At 47.5% G+C, this 17,843-nt stretch overlaps 1 protein-coding gene across 5 annotated transcripts in view; it reads right to left on the reverse strand.

The window, feature by feature from the left end:
- Ncald (neurocalcin delta) overlaps positions 1–17,843 on the reverse strand; it is a 350,086-nt gene that overhangs the window by 187,501 nt on the left and 144,742 nt on the right. The gene's annotated exons all lie outside the window — the stretch shown is intronic.

A 17,843-nucleotide genomic window follows, 5' to 3' on the forward strand; every position in this document is an offset into this window, starting at 1 on the left:
TGTGTCCGGGAAGGTCATGCTGGCTGCAGCTTGAGCTCAGGACTGAAGATTGTAAGACTGGAAGAAGGAAACGGACCGTGCAGGGAGGCACCGCAGCGACCCAGGCCAGCGGCAGGGAAGCCTGGGCTGGGAGAACGGCCCACGGTGTACAGCCCTGGGCAACACTGAGCGGGCAGGACATTTGGGGGGCTGGAGGGGTAAAGCAGGTGCATAAGGAGACCCAAGGGCGGTCATGTGCTTCTCACCTGCCGACTTTGGTGAAGGGTGCTTCTGGAAGGAGCAGGCTTAGGCGTTTAGAAGAAAAAATGGTGAGTGAAGTTCCTCAGCTCAGGATTGGGAGAGATTTCAAGGTCTCTACATGAAGACAGAAGGTCACCGAATAATCCCATCTGGGATCTGAGAGCCGCGGCTGCACACAGGTCCAGAGCTTGTCACCATATAGACGGCCACTAGAGCCAGAGACATGGGGTGTCTGCTGAGAGACAGGGAGCCAGGCGCAGAGAATTCTGGGGCCAAAATGTGACATCTCCAGAGGGAGATGACGGCGGGGTCCCGGAAGTCAGTTCACGCCTCTGAGTGCAGGGCACTGGGCCCCTGCAGACCCTGGGGTAGCACTGTGCTCAGTCCTGGCTCTTTGGATCAGTAAGGAGGATGAGCTCGGCCAACTTACTTGATGTCCTCAGTTCCCACACTTTAAAATGACAGTGAAAGCAGCTGTGGAACACACTTCATAGGGTCATTCTGAGGACTCAATGGCTTAAGATGCACAGCGTGCTTATAACCAAGCCCGGCAGGCACCAAGTGCCTGGAGGTTCACCATCAAGGGCGTCTCACAGGAAGTGACCCATAGAGTTCACTCAGTGGGGCTGACACAATGCATCCCAGTAGTGAAGGACACATGCGTGGACTGCTCACCACCAACTCACCCACACACACTCCTTACATTCCTAAGGGCCTCCGCGTGAGACTTGTACCGGAAGAGAGCACTGAGTTAGCAAACCTTTGCTCCCCTTTACCTTTCCAGTCATGCAGTGAAAAAGGAGACCTACTTTTTTCAGCCAAAAGATCAAGAAAATCATGTGAGGTCACACAGAATGGAAGCAGCAGAACAAGAATCATCTCAGGTCATTCCTGCCTGGAGATACATGGTTCTCTGTCCCCAGAGCCTTCCAAAAGCTTTCCGCTGTGTTCTGAGGTGCTTTCACTCCAGTGACTTCTGCCACCTAGCTGTGGTTGCCTAAGGCTGTTAGAGAGGCCATGGCCTCAACAACTTAAGCACAGAAATGTCATAGCTCTGCCAGCACTCCTGTCCCCATCTTCCAGAGGGCCGGTGATTTGGTCAATCACATCTGAAAACACTAAGTTGCAGGCCAAACAATGACTAACAAAGTTTCCTTTCGCCCCATTATTTCCAATGAAGTAACTGAAAAAGCATGAAGACAACCAACATAGACCAAATACATACATTTTGTATTATTTCACATTTCTAAAAAATGTTTTTGTTAGTCCACATCTGCAAACAGAATGATCGCATCCCTCGGGGGCTGGTGCATGGACATCACACGTCTCCATCCTTTTCACGTTCCCTTCCTCCTCTTTCCCTCCATGTCTCGGCCCCCTTTCCATACACAAAATCTTTCCCATTTCACGGCACCATAAGAAAATCTAATTAGTTATTATGTCAGAGAGAGAAAGAAAGAGAGAGGAAGAGAGGAAGAAGACCAAGGAGGAGGAGAAAAGATTGTCCAAATGGTCCTTACACCTCGGGTTCTGATCACAGCTGGAGATGTGACACATTAGAACACCGGCAGGACTGACGCTTTCTTAAAAGTTATTTGTGTTCCTGAGGACCCAGCATCAAGCAGAAGGGTTCTTCTTGCTAACGCTGTGATCCCACTCACACTCCAGACCCAGAGGTGAGTCGCCAGGCCACCAGCCACTTTCTTACAGTCCTTCACCAACGTCTCCGGGCAACAAGGGGCTCTGAGAAGAAGTAATGAGATCCAGAGTGGCTGGATAGGAAACAATTGGTCCTACTCGCTCCCGAAGCCCTACAGAAATGACAGGGAAAGGATTTTATGACCAGCATAAACCCACAAGCACAAAGAAACATGAAACAACAGTGAGGAAATTTGGAAGTTGGAAAGCAGATGTGCAAGGGGTGACTGACTGGGCAAACCTGAATGAGTGAATCCTGGGGCAGCAGAGAAGCCAGGAAGCATCACACGAATTTGCTACGAACTCCACAAGGCTCAGGAGTGTGAGGGACCAGGCATCTCTGAAGCCACGGGCTGACACAGGACCACATGCGAAAGGACTGACTTCAGTCTTCTCAGGAGACTGTCCCCTTCCGGGGTCTTTCCAGTGCAGCGCAGAAGTAACAGATTGTGTGAATCCCCATCCCTCCCTTTGCCTGTGGTTCTGCATCTACTTCCACACACAGCAGAATAAGTATCTCTGCCACACCAAGGTTGTGCTTGGCAACAAGACCCACCCTAGCCAATGGATGTGGACAGAAATAACAGTGCCCTGGAGCCCAGGCTGTAGCAGACACTCTGCTTCCACAAGTCCCTGTTGGAGTCTGGCCCCATAGCCGCTGGTCCAAGAAGAATGAGAACCATGAAGAACGACAGATCTGCCCCAGGCTCCCAGCCTGAGCTGCAGACCCCCAAACAGCCATGATTTCTTGAAGCTGTCGAGTGTCACTGAGGTTGTGTGGTTCCACCGCACAGCTGGCTGGAGTGATTGGTACCTAGAACTGGAGCGCTGCTCTCATAAAAACTAGTGTGTGGTACTAGCCTGGGAAGGTCACAGGTGTGATGTGTCATAAATACAGACTGCTACAACCTATATATTCAAAGACTTTAAAATGATGAGGGGGCTGGGGATTTAGCTCAGCAGCACAGCGCCTGCCTGGCAAGCACAAGGTTGTGAGTTTGATTCCTGGTACCGGAAAAAAAACAAAACAAAAAAATAAATGATGAAGAAAATATCACAGGGGACTAGAAGAATGGTGCCTATGTGTTGTAACAACAAAATACTAGACTTAATTGTTACTAGAGTAACAAGAAGATTGTCCTAGCGAGTCCAAAGCTTTAAGCACGGAGGTCCTGGACCAAATGTTGACAGAGGGGACTGGAGTGTGCTCACAAATCTCAGCAAAAAGCCAACTAAGACCTGGGCATGGTACAAGCCTTTAATCCCAGCACTCAGACTGAGGCATGAGGACCATAGTGAGTTCAAGGCCAGCCTGGGCTACACAGCAAGACCTTATCTCAAAGGAAAAACAAAAAAAAAAAAACAAAAATCAGTAAGGAGTTGACAAGCACAGAAGAATTTAGAGAGCAGGTCACACCCTATAGACACATGGGAGGCAGCACCCCAGAACCTAGTCTTGGCCTGAGACTGAGCCCCAGACCCCACCTCCCCTAGCTTGGCCTGAGATGCTTCCCAGCCGGCTCTGGAGGCATCCAGGTTTGAAAAGGTCGCTGTGGCTGCCACGGGCCAGGACTGGTCTCCACTGGCACTCACACCTTATCTCCACGTTCCTCCCATGCCGGCGCTCAGCAGCTGTCTCTTGAACAAAGAAGCGCTCTGAAACAAGTTGCTCCCTCCCCCGACTCGGTTTCCCACGGTCCCAGTCAGTGCTGCCTCCTTGAGGGACATTTGCCCTCCCTCTCAGGCTGCCAAGAGCCTGGGAACTTTGGGCCCGCAGCCCCTCCCTCCCCAGCCGCCAAGCCTGACCTGGCCAGGCAGAGGAGGTCGCCTTGTGTGTTCAGTGCCGAAAGACCCCATTTCTATTGCTTCTCCGAGGCTTCACTCCATCACCTCAGCTAAAAGAAGAGCAAGCCGTTGAGTGGGCCGTGCTGGGTCCCGGGCACCCTGGAAGGTGCCGGGCAGGAGGGCCTGTGGGAACGGAGCACTGCGAGACCGGGAGCCCCAGACAGTTGCCCTCCCACGTGGCAACTGAGAGCACTGGTCCTGTGCACCAAAGTGGGCAGCTTTGAGTTACTCCTGGTCCACAGACCCGCCAGCACCTCACTGCTCCCAGCCCGCGAAGCCCACCAAAGTCCCTGCTGCCCGCCTCTCTCCGATGCCAGCGTCGCCTCTCCTTGTCCTCGTCATCCATCACCCTCAGGCCATCAGAACCACTCTTGCAAGTGGTAGAGCTGGGGCAAGGACGCCTGTCTCTGTCAGAGCTATCTATGGGGTCGTCTCAGTCCTTGATCCTCTCTCAGCCTCGGTCTCCACAAAGTAGAGCCCGGTCACGTGCTCAAGGTCACATAGATGGGACTCAGGCGTAGGGATTTTCACCCAGCTCACAGCTCTGGCTCCTGTCTTTCAGATCACTGCTGCCTTCTGCCAAGCAACTAAATGGCAGAGGCAGTACATGCCAGCAGAGGAGGAAGAACATAACGGAAAGAACCTCATAGTCACTGATTAAATGAAAACAGAGAGATGAACACTGAAGTCCCTACCCCACCTGACTCGTTATATTCCTCATGCCAAGATGCGGGTGCTGAGAAGCAGAATGGAATGCCCACTGTGGAGGGCAGATGCGGGTAGCACCACCCCACTGGCCTGGACAGATCTGCTGTCCTAAGCCACAGCACAAGGGGAAGGCAGAAGCACAAGGAGGTAACCCCTGAGAAAATGAAAGTCATTGATAGTTAGGAGGCCGAGGTATCCGGGGCCTTAGCAGGGCTTTTCCCATTTGTCCATCTAGAAAATCTAGTGCTGAGCAGAGAATTCTAAGAGACGTGAAACTGACCAACACACTCCTCTGCCCTAAAGTACCCTGGCCACATACTTACAGAGACTCCCAGTAAAATAAACCTGCACTTTAGAAACCAAATAATTCTTAATAAATCTTCAGTTCAATCAAATACAATAATAAAGGGGGAAACAGCCAGAGAGGTAGGAACATCAAAACTTAGTGTTTTCACACATTATATATGTAAAAAGTAGTTATCGGTGATACTGGGATAATTGGCAAAATTTAAATCTAGACTGTGTGTTAGATGATGATGTGAGGTTAATGTCAAATTTCCCACCTATGGCTATGTATGTGGTAACAGAAGGGAGCACGTTGGATCTTAGAAAAGGCACTTTCAAGTATTGAAGAACAAAGTGGTATGGTGTCTCCAACTTCCTCTCAAGTAGTTTAGAAAAACTACAGAAGGGATGATAAAGCAAATAAGCCAAAAGGTGCCTACAGAAACTCGATAGGATCATAAGAACAATTACTTATATTGTTCTTGAAATTTTTCTAGGTTTGAAAACATATTAAAATTTCAAAGTGCCCCTAACCCCCCACGACTGACACAATGAATAAATCATAGAGGTGAACGGAACACTGCCCAGCCCCATGATCATGCGCCAATCACGATTTTCCTGTACTCTGCAGCCCAAACACAGGAAGACGCCAGGCTGGCTGCATGCCAGGCGGGGAAAGCTAACAGGTTGCAGACTAAGTCCAAGACATTGTTGAAAGGAACCAGCTCAGAGAAGCATCTGGAAGAGCTGATCCAAACACAGCCGGCAGCCACCTAATTGGAGTAGGGTGTCTAAGCCACAGCAAGCCCTGGCCTGCAGTTGTCCTACGTCACAGGTTCTGCTGCAAACACACACCAAGGGCATTTCTCCAGCAATGCCCTTGTGGTAGTGGGTACCCATGTGGGTACACACACACACTACAAGCGGGAAGCAGAGGCCTCCCCAGGCGCTGTATGTTAACACTCACGTTGTGACAACCGAGAAGCAACACAGCCAGTTAAACTCCGCAGACCCCAGTTAAACTGGGGCTCACAGGACGGAGCCGTGTTATCAGGCTAATGCCCTTTCTCTATGCACACCATTCTGCCCAGCTAGAAGATATAATACTCATGTTGTAACAAATACATTCCATTTTCGCTTTCAAAACACATTTTACCCACAGTTCATTTTGCAACTTAATGATATACAGAGATGCCATTTGGGGAAAAGGTAAATCCTAAGCAAGCCGTATTTAAATAAAAATGGAGTGCCTCCCATCAAAGACATAAATGAGAATAATGAATACTTAGTTTCTAAAGTGCAGGCTTATTTTACTGGGAGTCTCTGTAAGTGTGTGGCCAGGGTACTTAAGGGCAGAGGCGTGTGTTGGTCAATTTCACGTCTCTTAGAATTCTCTGCTCAGCACTAGATTTTCTAAATGGACAAAAGGGAAAAGCCCTGCTAAGGCCCCGGATACCTCGGCATCTAACTATTAATGAAGAAAAATTTTCTTCTGTAAAGAATTCAGAGACAAATACGGACACTCTCGTCAGCCCACTGGGTTATGAAAGTCACTGTGATATCTGCCTTATTACTAGGGTTTTAGCTCTGGCATGCTATAAATTCTAATTAAACAAACAAGGGAAAAAACTTAAGAGGAACAATGCAATCAAATATAGATGCTCTATTTAGACACAGTGATGTTAGCATAACATGAGAGTTATAAAAAGAAAAGGGAAAATAATTATTAAACAGATGGATGCTGAAAAGAAAAGTTAGGGTTTTTTTCTTTAAGCACAAAGCCTTAATCTGAAGCCAAGAGAGATAAAGATAAACAAGAAGTTGCCCTCCACGGCCAAAGAGCGTAATACCCAGGAAATTAAATGAAACCAGTCTAAAATACTGACGGCAGCTAATATGAACCCAGCATCCTGGTGCCAAACGAAACATTAAAGCACGTTCGCTATTTTTAGGGCTTTGTATCTTGGTGATTGTATAATGAATCAGGATGTGTCTTGGCAAACTCGCTGGCAGCCTGGAAGCTATTTGTTTTCTTACCAAAAATAGTTGGAGTCTCCTAAAATACGGAATGGACACAAAGTGACCAGAGCACTTGAGGAATATGGCTCGACCACCAAGTCCCCAGGGATGATGGCAGGTCCGGTTATAAAAAGCCCGAGCAGCAAAGGACAGCAATGAAGCCATCGCACGGGGCTTTGTCTAGGAGGTATGAGACAAGATGTAGAAGGGACCCATGGCAGACACCTCCTGCTTGAAATCTAAGAAATTCCTCCCACGACTGCACTTCTCCTCCAGGACTATTTTCCTCCTTCGCTCCTGGGACCCCAGCATTGCCTGCACCGCTGTACTGCAGGGGCAGGACACAATAGGGCTCAAGCTCTTGTGGACGGTCCCACCTGGGCCAGCAGTCACCACACCGGGCCCCAGTCCCTTCGCTTATAGCACAAGAGAGTTGGACCCAGTGATCTCTGAGGCCCCTTCGAGCTCTAAAAATGGAATCACAATGGGCAATTCTGGATTCCAAAGAGAAATTTGTGGCAGACCTTCTACACTCTTGACTATGGGGCTGAGTGAGCAATGTGTTTTTGTCTGGCCAAGCCTCACAATGACTCCCAGCTGGCCACAGATGGACAAACAGGCTCAGGACAGCTTTGACAGTTGTCCAGACCCCTGTCCCCATGACCCACGTGGGAAAGGGCTTTCATAGCACAGAGGGTCACTTCTGTGGAGCTCAGGGAGGAGCTCCAGGGCGGCCCTCCCCGGAGACCCCCTGGGTGCTGTGTGATTAGAGGACAGAGGAGGCTCAGGGGCTCGGTTGTTCAACTGCCTACAGAACACAAGGACGAAGCTTTGATGACCGCTGCCGTATGCCAGGGCCTCTTCTAGGTCTGTACATGGCTTCCTCGCCAAAATCCCTGCTCCACCCTGTAAAATGGGTTATGATCCCCTCTACACTCTCACAGAAGAAGAAACTGAGGCACAAAAAGGACAAAGAACCAGGATTCAAATCCTGACAACCTGGTTTCGGAGCCAGCACACTTTATCAGAAGATTTCATTGTAAATACAACTGCACAGCCTGAGGGGACACTAACTCCTCAAAGTTCTGTGCTGCTTGGCTTCAATTTTTAAACATTTTATTTGGAAATGATTACAAACATAGAAAAGCTGTAGAAACAATACAGGTATATTTGAACCATTTGAAAGTAAACACTTGCTAGGCATGGTGGTACATGCCTATTATCCTGGCACTCAGAAGGCTGAGGCAGGAGGATTGCCACTAATCTGGAGCCAGGAGGGCTACATAGTGAGCTGAGGTCCCTAGTGAGACCCTGTCTTTAATATATAATATTTTTAATATTTCTATCTAACTCAGCTGCCTATAACAATATTAACATGGATTCCAATTCCTATTTTATTCATTTAACTTGTCATTTTTTAATGTTCAAGTTGTCCCAGATCTGACCAGCAGGAGGCCGCTCCAAGTGGCATCTATGCCCTTCTGACACCCTTCATCACTCTTCAGGTCTTGTTTTTTGGTCTAACACTATGCACCAGCTTTAAATTGTACCCTGTGTGCCCTGGCTTTGAAGTCAGTCATTTCTCCAAGAAACCGTGTTTCTCTTAGTAGAGGATGGTACTTAGAGGCCAAGATCAGCCGGCGGCTGGTAGCTTTTGCTTACTGCTGCCATCGCCACCATGGACACCTTTCATCCTTTTCAGGTTTCAGTGTCCACAACTATGGAACATCATCATCACCCAGCTTGGGCTCCGATGTGCCTGGGCCACCAACACAGCCCTCCCTTGTTCCAACACCTGCCCTGCATGGACGGAGTGAAGCTCCCTTGCCTCTCCCCCGTCTAACACACCGGGACTGAAGCACTTGGGAAGGACAGTGGAGGACCCGGCCTGCCTCCAGGGACCCCGGCCTGCTGATCATTTCCGGTTCATGGGAAGGAAGCTCTGGAGCTCCCACTTCCTTCCTTTCCGTTTTCTGTATGGCTCCGCTGATAGGCACCAGTGCCCACCATCCCAGTCTGGTGCGTTCGCCTGGCCAGAGTCAGAAAGATAACAGCAACATGGGTTAGAGCAAAACCCAGCGAAGTCGCTGCTGGAGGACGCTGGACATCAGCATCCGCCCCGGGAAGAAACAAGCCCCTTCCCCACTCGCAGAACAGAAGGAGGGAAGCACACTGCCCCGGATGCAATTTTCCAGAAAAAAAATTAAAAGTTCAAATATCATAAGCACAGAAGAAGCAAAGAGCCATGAAGTTACCACACTAGTGCTGCTACTTCCCACGAAGGAGGAGTGCGTAGAGGGAGAAGCTCGTTTCAACAGAGCAGCGTGGGAGGCGAAGGGGCTCGCTCACAGCTGAAGCCACCTCGGCCAGCTCACCCCAAATGACCGTGGCCGTGTCACCAACTGCTGTGCACTACAGATTATAAAATGACAGGGTGATGGGAAAGGAGCTGGGATCACAACGGCTGTGCTAGGGTCCTGTTGCCTTCCTCCCTCAGACGCACAAGGCTTTCCCCTTCTCACCCTTTACCTCAGCATTGAGGGTCTTTTCGGTTCTGTTCCCAGCCTCCCTTGGCCCTCCCAGCACACTCGGAGCAGCCCGGCTTTACTCTGTTGTCCAAACGTCCTTCCCTCCTTCCCCCACAGGGCCTCTGCATGCTCTGGCCCTCTTCCCTGTCCCACAGGCCTCAGCCCAAATGTCACCTGCTTAATTCAAACCCATCCCCTTCCACACCAGGCTCATCCCGGCCCGTATCCTTTCGCTGTGGCACTCCCACCGCCCACACGGTTGTATTTGGTGGCGTACGAGTCTCCATCTTCTGCTCCTGTTAGAATATCAGCACAGGAATGCAGGACCTCACTTGCTCCTCAGAAGCTCGGGCAGTGGCAGCTACATTGCAAGTGTGTCATGAACTCGTCGGGCATAAAGGGACGAATGAATGCTGGCTGTCCTCTATGGTCTTCTGAGGATTAAATGAGACAGTATAAGTAAAATATTTAGTGTAGAACCCGGTACAGAACAAGTTACCAATCTACAGTGTAATAAAAAGTATCAGGAACCTGAGTTCTGTCCCAGCCAGCAGGGTGACCCTGGGCAAACCGTGTCCTTCTCTGTGCCTTAGTTTTCTCATCTGCAAATCCTGCAAGGTAGATTAGTGTATTTCTCAGGGTGCTTCCAGGATTAAAGTTCACTGGCTTTGCCTAGCTCATAGTCAAAAGCCGCAGCACCGTCCAGGGATACATTTTTTTGTTGCTAAAATCTGAACTACTGAGCCTTGGCAGCAGCTCATAAGGGCTGGGCGTCTGTGGCACCTTGAGGCGCCCCAGTGTCCACACAGTAACTGTGCTTTTAGCTTAAGTTTATAGAGAGGCTAAGCATTTCCTACCCTGCATTTCCGTCTCCCTGCGCTAATTTCCAGAAATGAAATGGAGGCTGGCTTTAGCTTAATAGTCACTTGGCTTTGGCCATAGTGAAAAATTTATTGAAATAAAATCTAGGTAAACCTCAGAAAGAACAGTAAAAAATTTGGATTTCATCCCGATCTGCTTCGTGAAATTTCTAGACCCTTGGAGGAGATCTGCAACCACAGAGACATGGGTTCACTTCCTGAGAGACAGTTCCTAAAAACATTAGAAAAGCAGAAGATTGAACTGTGCCTCATTCATTTTATTATTTCCAAGGGAAATGCAGAAGCTTACACCTTGCCACCAAAACCTGGTGGTGATCTCTCAGCAACACGGAGCTCAGTGACTTAGCAACATTCACCCTTGAGAGATGGTCCCTGGGCAACACGGTGAAGAACAACACCGTGTCCTGGAGACAAGGCCGGGTCGTGGCAGTCTCCCAGCTCAAATCGGGGGTCTGCCTTTGTCCTTTCCCCTGGATCTACCCACAACAGAGGCAAACACAAAAGAAAATGGAGAAATATCTCTTCCACTCATCTTGCACTGATTTCTTGATTTGCTTAACCCAAGCAAGCTACTCTGGCTGCTGGTCTGTTCAGGAACTGGCTTTGATGAAATCACTCTAAGTGCAGAATCCAAGGAACTTCCTCGTTAACCCTTGAGCACACATCAGTCTTAACCCCTCTTTCCTGTTCTTCAAGGTGCTCACATCACATCCCAATCATCCTGTGTGATTTTCTAGATACATTGGATATACATTGGATTTCCCAACTCTTTCTCTTGAGCTCCATGGAATCCTGAGGTTATGATTGAGGAACCAGGTTACTCCAGATATTTCTGGCATCCCTTCCAACAAGGAGGGACAGAATGGCCCAGGCAGAACCATCCAGTAAATAAATGGTGGGTGGAGAGGCAGAAAGCATCTGAGTGTTGGGGCATCTTTGAGTTGCTTCGTCCACCTTCCCTGAGGCTTGCTTTTCTTATAAACTTTCCATTGCATGAGCCAATAAAGATTCAGGTTTTGGGGGCTGGGGATTTAGCTCAGCGGCAAAGCGCCTGCCTGGCAAGCACAAGGTCGTGAGTTCGGTTCCTGGTACCAGAGAAAGAAAAAAAAAAAAAGATTCAGGTTTTACCTGCAACAGTGGCTCCAGAAGGAAAGTTCCTTGTGGAACAAGAAGCAACATCACTGTGAACCCAAAGAAGGTCATGAGGAGCAGCCTATCAGTCCTGCAGTCCCAGGAGCACAGTAACCACTGGAAAGGTAACAACACCACAGAGCCCCACGTGACAGCAGTGTGACACATGAGGTTCACAGTTTCTCGGACGCTCAGGTGTGGCCGGGATCCTAACAGCCTTACAATTCTACTTCCATCAAAAGCCTCCATGACAGGGAAACACCTGCCTGTTATGGTGAGTGGGATTTCATGTCCTCCCAAGACAGCACATTCCTTTATTTTAAATTCTTTGTGATGAGCTGTAGTTTGTCTTCCTGTAGTCTCTAATTACTAGTCATAATTCTTGAATATAGGAAGATGCTGAGCATGGCTTCTAACCACCTTCCTGCCCAGCTTCTGGGACTCTCAGCCTATAATAGACGGACAGAAGGACAGAGCCCAGGGCATGTACCTCTAGACAGACCTGCCACCCTGGCATCAACCAGTGCCACTCACTTCCTTGTGTACAATGTTACAATCATCACCCATCTAAATGTTCTCTAATTTGACCTCAGAAACACAGTATCTGTTAACACCAGATTCTATAACCAGTAACCCCCCACATTTCATTGTCTTCACCCAATAGGAGATTCTTTCTCCTTCCCATGGATTCAAAGCAGTTCTGACCGGAGCTGATTCAGGATCTCAGGCTCCTTCCAAGGGCACCATGGCAACAGAAAGAATCAAGGATCCAATAAAAAGGGAGGCTGTCACCCAGGGCCATGCCACAGAATGCAGAAATGCAGTCAGCTGTGTGACCAGGAGTGAGAGAGAAGAAGTTTGGTGAACAGCCAGCCCGTCTCTGCCATAAATAGCATATAAAGACATCTAAGCATTTGTCCCAGTGTCTGAACATCATAGAAATCCTAACTATCCTTAAGGATAGTAAAGGGTGTGCCCAGCTCTGGAAGAAAACTGGTGAACACCAGGAAAACAGGTATGACAACACACTCATTATAGCCCATGAAACTGGAGAATAACGTGGCACAGGGTGGGAAACACCCCAAAGAGAGCGCTTCTGAAAGCCTTCCTGCGGAGGGCATTAGGAACCTCACTTCCCTTCCAGCATAACAGAAGAGCAATCAAAACACTTATTTTTAGAAAACATTTTTCTTTTGTCTGAATTATTTATAAATACTACAATGCTGTTCTACTTTATTCTTGAAACACAATTTATATTTATTAAAATGAAATATATTAAAAGAGTAAATTGATAAACTTGCATAAAACTGAAAGTTTTCATATGTTAATAAACAGCAGAAAACTGGGAAAACAAAATGATTATGAGAACACAAAGACACAAGGATACTTGCAAATAATGGAGTGATGAAAAGTAAGTACTGTTGTGGAAAGAGCAGTGAAGAATATTAGAAAATTCACAGCATAGGGAGTATCAGTATAATGAAACAGTGTTACGGCTGTGTCCCCTCAAAGCCTCATGGAGTCATAGGTGGGGCTTTCTCAGGGGTGGCTGGATCTAGAGTGTGTGATGCCAGGATTGATTCATGGTGCAATGCTAGCTAGGATCAAGCGCACTAGGATTAAGGGAGGGGGTGCTACATTCCTTAAGTAGCATGGATAAAATATAAGGGATAGAAAGAGCTGTGGTCACGCCTTGTTGCTTTGCTACCTTCTGCTCACTATGAAATGTTTCTCCTCTGCAATGCCTTCTCCCAAGCCATCCTGCCTCGCAGCCGGGCAATTATGGACTAAAGCCTCCGCAAACTGTGAGCTGCATAAACCTTTCCTACTTTAACTTTGGGTGTTAAGTATTTTGTTTCAGTAACGAGAAAAGGAACTGAGACAAATAGTTGACTCAATAGCAGTCAAAGCACAAAGAGAAAGAGAGACTACCCATTTTTTACTGATCAAGCTGGCAAGACTTTTTGTTTTCTGAGAAGAGTCTCTCTGTGTAATTCAGACTAGCTTTGAACTTACTACATAGCCCAGGCTGGCCTCAAACTCCTGGTAATCCTCCTGCCTCAGCCTCCTCAGTGCTGGGATTATAGGCATGTGCCAACCACACCCAGAAAACTGTCTTTTAAAAGTTAGTGTCCACGTTGATGGGACTAGAACTGTTTATATAGGTAAGAAGACACTTAAACTTGCTTTCAGATCCAGAAATTTCATATTTGAGAGCCTCCCATAAAGGGATAATCAGAGATGATCACAGAGATTCATGTGGAAAGTATTTATCACGGCACCCCTTTTAATGTGAAGACAGAAGTGTGTCTAAAAGTTGCTCTGACAAATCATAATGATTTGTATAAGAGAATACAACAGAATTTTTAAAACTGTGTAATAATATGGATAATGTTATGAGGAGAAAGAAATCAGGGTGCAAAATTACACGTACTGCATAACCCTGGTTTTATAGAATATGTGTGTTATTTGGCAGTACATAGCCCAAAGAAGCTCTGCATTTCCACCCTGGAGATGCATATTGCTACAGCTCGTGTACAATAATTTATCTGTAACAACAGGAAGTGAATGCCTGATGGAAAGAATTGGCTACAGTTTTAAAAACAGCCACTGAAAGTTTCCAGAACGCACCAAATCCTAATCATTTTTCTGGCCTACCTACCTGCAGGCTGAACAGAGGATGTCAGTGATTAAGGAAGTGTGCTGCAAGTATAAGAAATTCAAAGAAATTTTTAAAATGCAAAGACTTTTACTATGGAACCCTAAAAGGACTGTTACCACATTATGGCAACTACAGTGTGACCCCAGGAGGCTTCCTCTTTTGGGGAGGATGTCTGTCTTTCTCATCTGGATGGGACAGGAATCCAGGACCAAGCTAAGCAGGCGGATGCGGTCATCATCCCCTGCAGAGGAGGAGGTAGGTAGTTGGATCACTTGGATGAAGTGCCCCAGACTTTGCCCAGTGGACATCCCATGTGGTGCTGCTAGCAGGAGAACAGGGAGCTCTGGTGCCAGAGCTAAAAGGCCCATTGTGACAGTGACAGTGACAACTACAGGGCACAGAGCCAAGCCAACAGGAAGCCACCTGGGGACTCAATCTCTTGGCCTCTCCACACCAAAGCAGGCATGTGCTCCCAGCATTAGAGACGCCTGTGGATATCACTGTTGGGTTTTACACACACACACATACACACACACAGGCGCGCAGAGGAGCAGCAACACCCACGTCCTCACTTCTGAGAGCTCTGCAGCACTGCGGAGTCCACAGCCTTCCAGGAGTGAAGGTGAGACCCTCCAGGGAAATGAGAGGCTGCACTCTGGCCCACAGCTCAGCCCTGCAGAGCAACGAATTCAGGACAACGGCCACTCCTCCCCAGCCCCAGACACTGCTGGCTTTGTATTTCATAACTCAGGGTCTCCCCTAAATAAGGAACTTCCGCTCCCAGAAACAAATGGCAGCAACCGTAAAAACAGGCTGTCCTACAACAAAAAGAAACACAGCTGTAAGTTCTACTTCACCAGCCCCCTGTACCTTGGAGCAACTTCTGCAGATCAAATAAGATCAACGAGGGGCTGGGGATTTAGCTCAGCGGCAAAAGCGCCTGCCTGGCAAGCGCAAGGTTGTAAGTTTGGTTCCCGGTACCGGAGAAAAACCAAAAAAAAAAAAAAAAGATCAACGTAAAATTTCTGTGACAAATAGACTTTTCCATGCCAGAATCTTAGCCACCTGGGGCCACGTCGAGATGAGCAAAGGCCACTTCCAGGTGCCTGTGGTGACCAAGGCATTGCCTGGGAACCTCTGCTGACGTGGTCTGGTCTTGGTAGCTGTGAGATGGGTCGGACCGGCCCCGCTCACAAGGTACCGAGACAAGGCATAACAAGGTGGGCACTGTTGCCCCCTTGCCGGGCATGAGGAGTGGGTGTGGAGTTTCTGTCTGACTCTCCGTGCTGGCCAACGTGTCCCAGCCCTCTACCCCCCTTTCATGTAAAAGAACAAACACAAAAATGGGTCCCAGTGGTATGTGCTGTATCCACACTGCGAGTTTGAAACCCTACCTATGAATTTTTCCCCTCCAAATAAAAGCAAACCCCCAAACGTAAGCCAAGCAAAGGGATAAATGTGCTCCCAAATCCACTGCCTGACGCCCTCGCCCAGCGTAAGCACCTGTTAGTCACACACACTGCAAGGCTCTGCAGATGGGGTGCTCCCTGGACCGGGCTGGGGTGACCTCCAGCACACGCCGCTGTGTCCACAGCAGGGGAAGTGGGCTGCAGCTCTCACGGCTCAGATGTTAAACTCCTCAGAGTTTGGCGACTTGGTATCCTCTGCTTGAGAAGAGCCCCGGGAAAAGCTGCGCTCACCACCTGTCTCCACAGGTCTGGTGACGCAAGGCCACTTGTTCCTTGCCATTCTGACATAATGATAACGATACTCTAGTTAGAAGAAACAGTGTGATGCTGTCCAAATGATGTCTCCATTTTTATGTAAGCCAAGCTCCGCAGGCCATCCTCACTGCATGGGGAGAGATCTCTTGCCTGCCCCAGCTGCGGGGATGCTACTCAGAGAGCAGGACGGGCTCCGTCTGCTTGGGCTCAATGCACTCCCATGCTTAGCGACCACAAGACTACATGACCCAAGAGGATGACTGTTACTTTCCAAAGCTCTTGAGCACTTATTTCATGGGACTAAAAAAAATTCTAAAACAGCAAAAGGTTAGAGGAAGTTGATTATACTATCTCTTCCATTTTGTTTTTGTGTTTGTCTTTTATTTTGATTTTGAGATCTCAAACTTCTAGACTCAGAGGATCCTCCCAAGTGCTGGGATTGCAGGCTCGCATCATGGTGCCTGGCCACTGTCTCTCAGTGAAGACAGAGCCCCGAATGGCTGATACCCAGCAAGAAAGCCTGGTGTCAGCCTGACAGCTCCTTAGCTCATTCTGTGAAGAAGCACTCTTCTTGGCAAGCACCACCACACAGTGGATGGTTTTTGTGTGAGTTTTACGATACATATAGAATTCACCAAGCCCTTTGGAAGATTTGATCATATGTAACTACTATTTGGTACTTTTTTTTTCCTTAAAGGAGCAATCATTCTTGTATGAGTTCATCTAATATTTTATAACTTTCAACCTTCTATAAAACAAGTCCAAGTTCTTGTTTATTTCAGGTCTAGGAAATTTGAAAAGAGAGACTAAATCTGAGTGTGTGTGTGTGTGTGAGTGAGTGTAGATGATAGTAAGTCATTTGGCTTAGTCACTTAGGTACAATCCCCAAAGCCCACTCAAATGATACTGTAATACTATAAAAGTTAATAAAGGAGAACAGGATAAAAGAAGAAAGAAGAGGTGCAGGAGAAGGAAGAGGAAGGGAGGGGGAGAAGCAGTTCTGTTTCACTGTCTCTTATTAGCTTTGTTCTTGTAGTCACTCACTTATCTCCACGGTAACTCAGCTACCACAGGTGTCTCCAAATCCAAGTCCCTACTTATTGCAGCTATCACACTGCAGGTAACTTGGAATGCAGATCATAGCTCTCCTACACCTTTCACTTCTTATTCTTAACAAGGAAACTATGGAAGTTTATTTATTCACTTGAATTGCTTCTGTTGATTTCCACCTTTCCTCCTAATCTTTGATCAGCCACACTGACCCTTTCACTGAATCACACATGTGGTGCATGCTTATATATTTTTTTGTCTTTTTGAGACAGGGTCTCACTATGCAGTTCAGGCTGGCCTTGATCTCACCTTGTAGCCCAGGCTGGCCTTGAACTCACAACGGTCCTCCTGCCTCAGCCTCCAGAGTTCTGGGATTACAGGAGTGTGCCACTATGCCTGGCTTTTATATTTTTTTAAAAAATTCGTTGAAGATAACAATATGTAATATAACAACCACTGTTAGTTCCTATCATTTTGTTTTGAAATCCTATATCGTTTTTATATTTGTGTTGTTTTATTTTTGTCTTTGCTGCTGCCATTTTTTTATTTTATTCTCTTTAAAATTAAAAAAAATTATCACAATGAAGGACCCATTGCCATTCTCTTTCAAAACACTTCCCATTCTTTAAAACACACTCATCCCATTGTCCTCACCACTTTCTGACGCAGTTCTAAGAAGTCCTAAGTGTTGTGGCTGCCTCAGTGTCCTGAATTGATCCAGATATGCACCTTTCATGGTCGATTTGACATTAAGAAGATCCAGGTTGGTGACAGTGAAGATGAGGACACACCATAACGTTTTGCTGAGACCGCCCTTCCATTAGATGGCACTCCACAGTGCCATTCACTGCATTTTTTTAGCACAACTGGTAAAGACACTCAGGAATGAGGACTTCCCGAACTGCTCCAGAAAGCAGTACGAGCAAGGGGAAGAGTGTATGAAGTAAGGGAGAGGTGTGAGGGGGACACATGGTAACAAGTCTTTTATTGTAATAAAAAATTTTAATTTAAACACTCACCTTTTATCATAGTGAATATTACTGCCCTGGTGTTTTAATAACAAAATCTTTCC

The sequence above is a fragment of the Chinchilla lanigera genome, unplaced genomic scaffold (assembly GCF_000276665.1).
Source record: "Chinchilla lanigera isolate Chin_1 unplaced genomic scaffold, ChiLan1.0 scaffold00016, whole genome shotgun sequence".
NCBI lineage: Eukaryota > Metazoa > Chordata > Mammalia > Rodentia > Chinchillidae > Chinchilla > Chinchilla lanigera.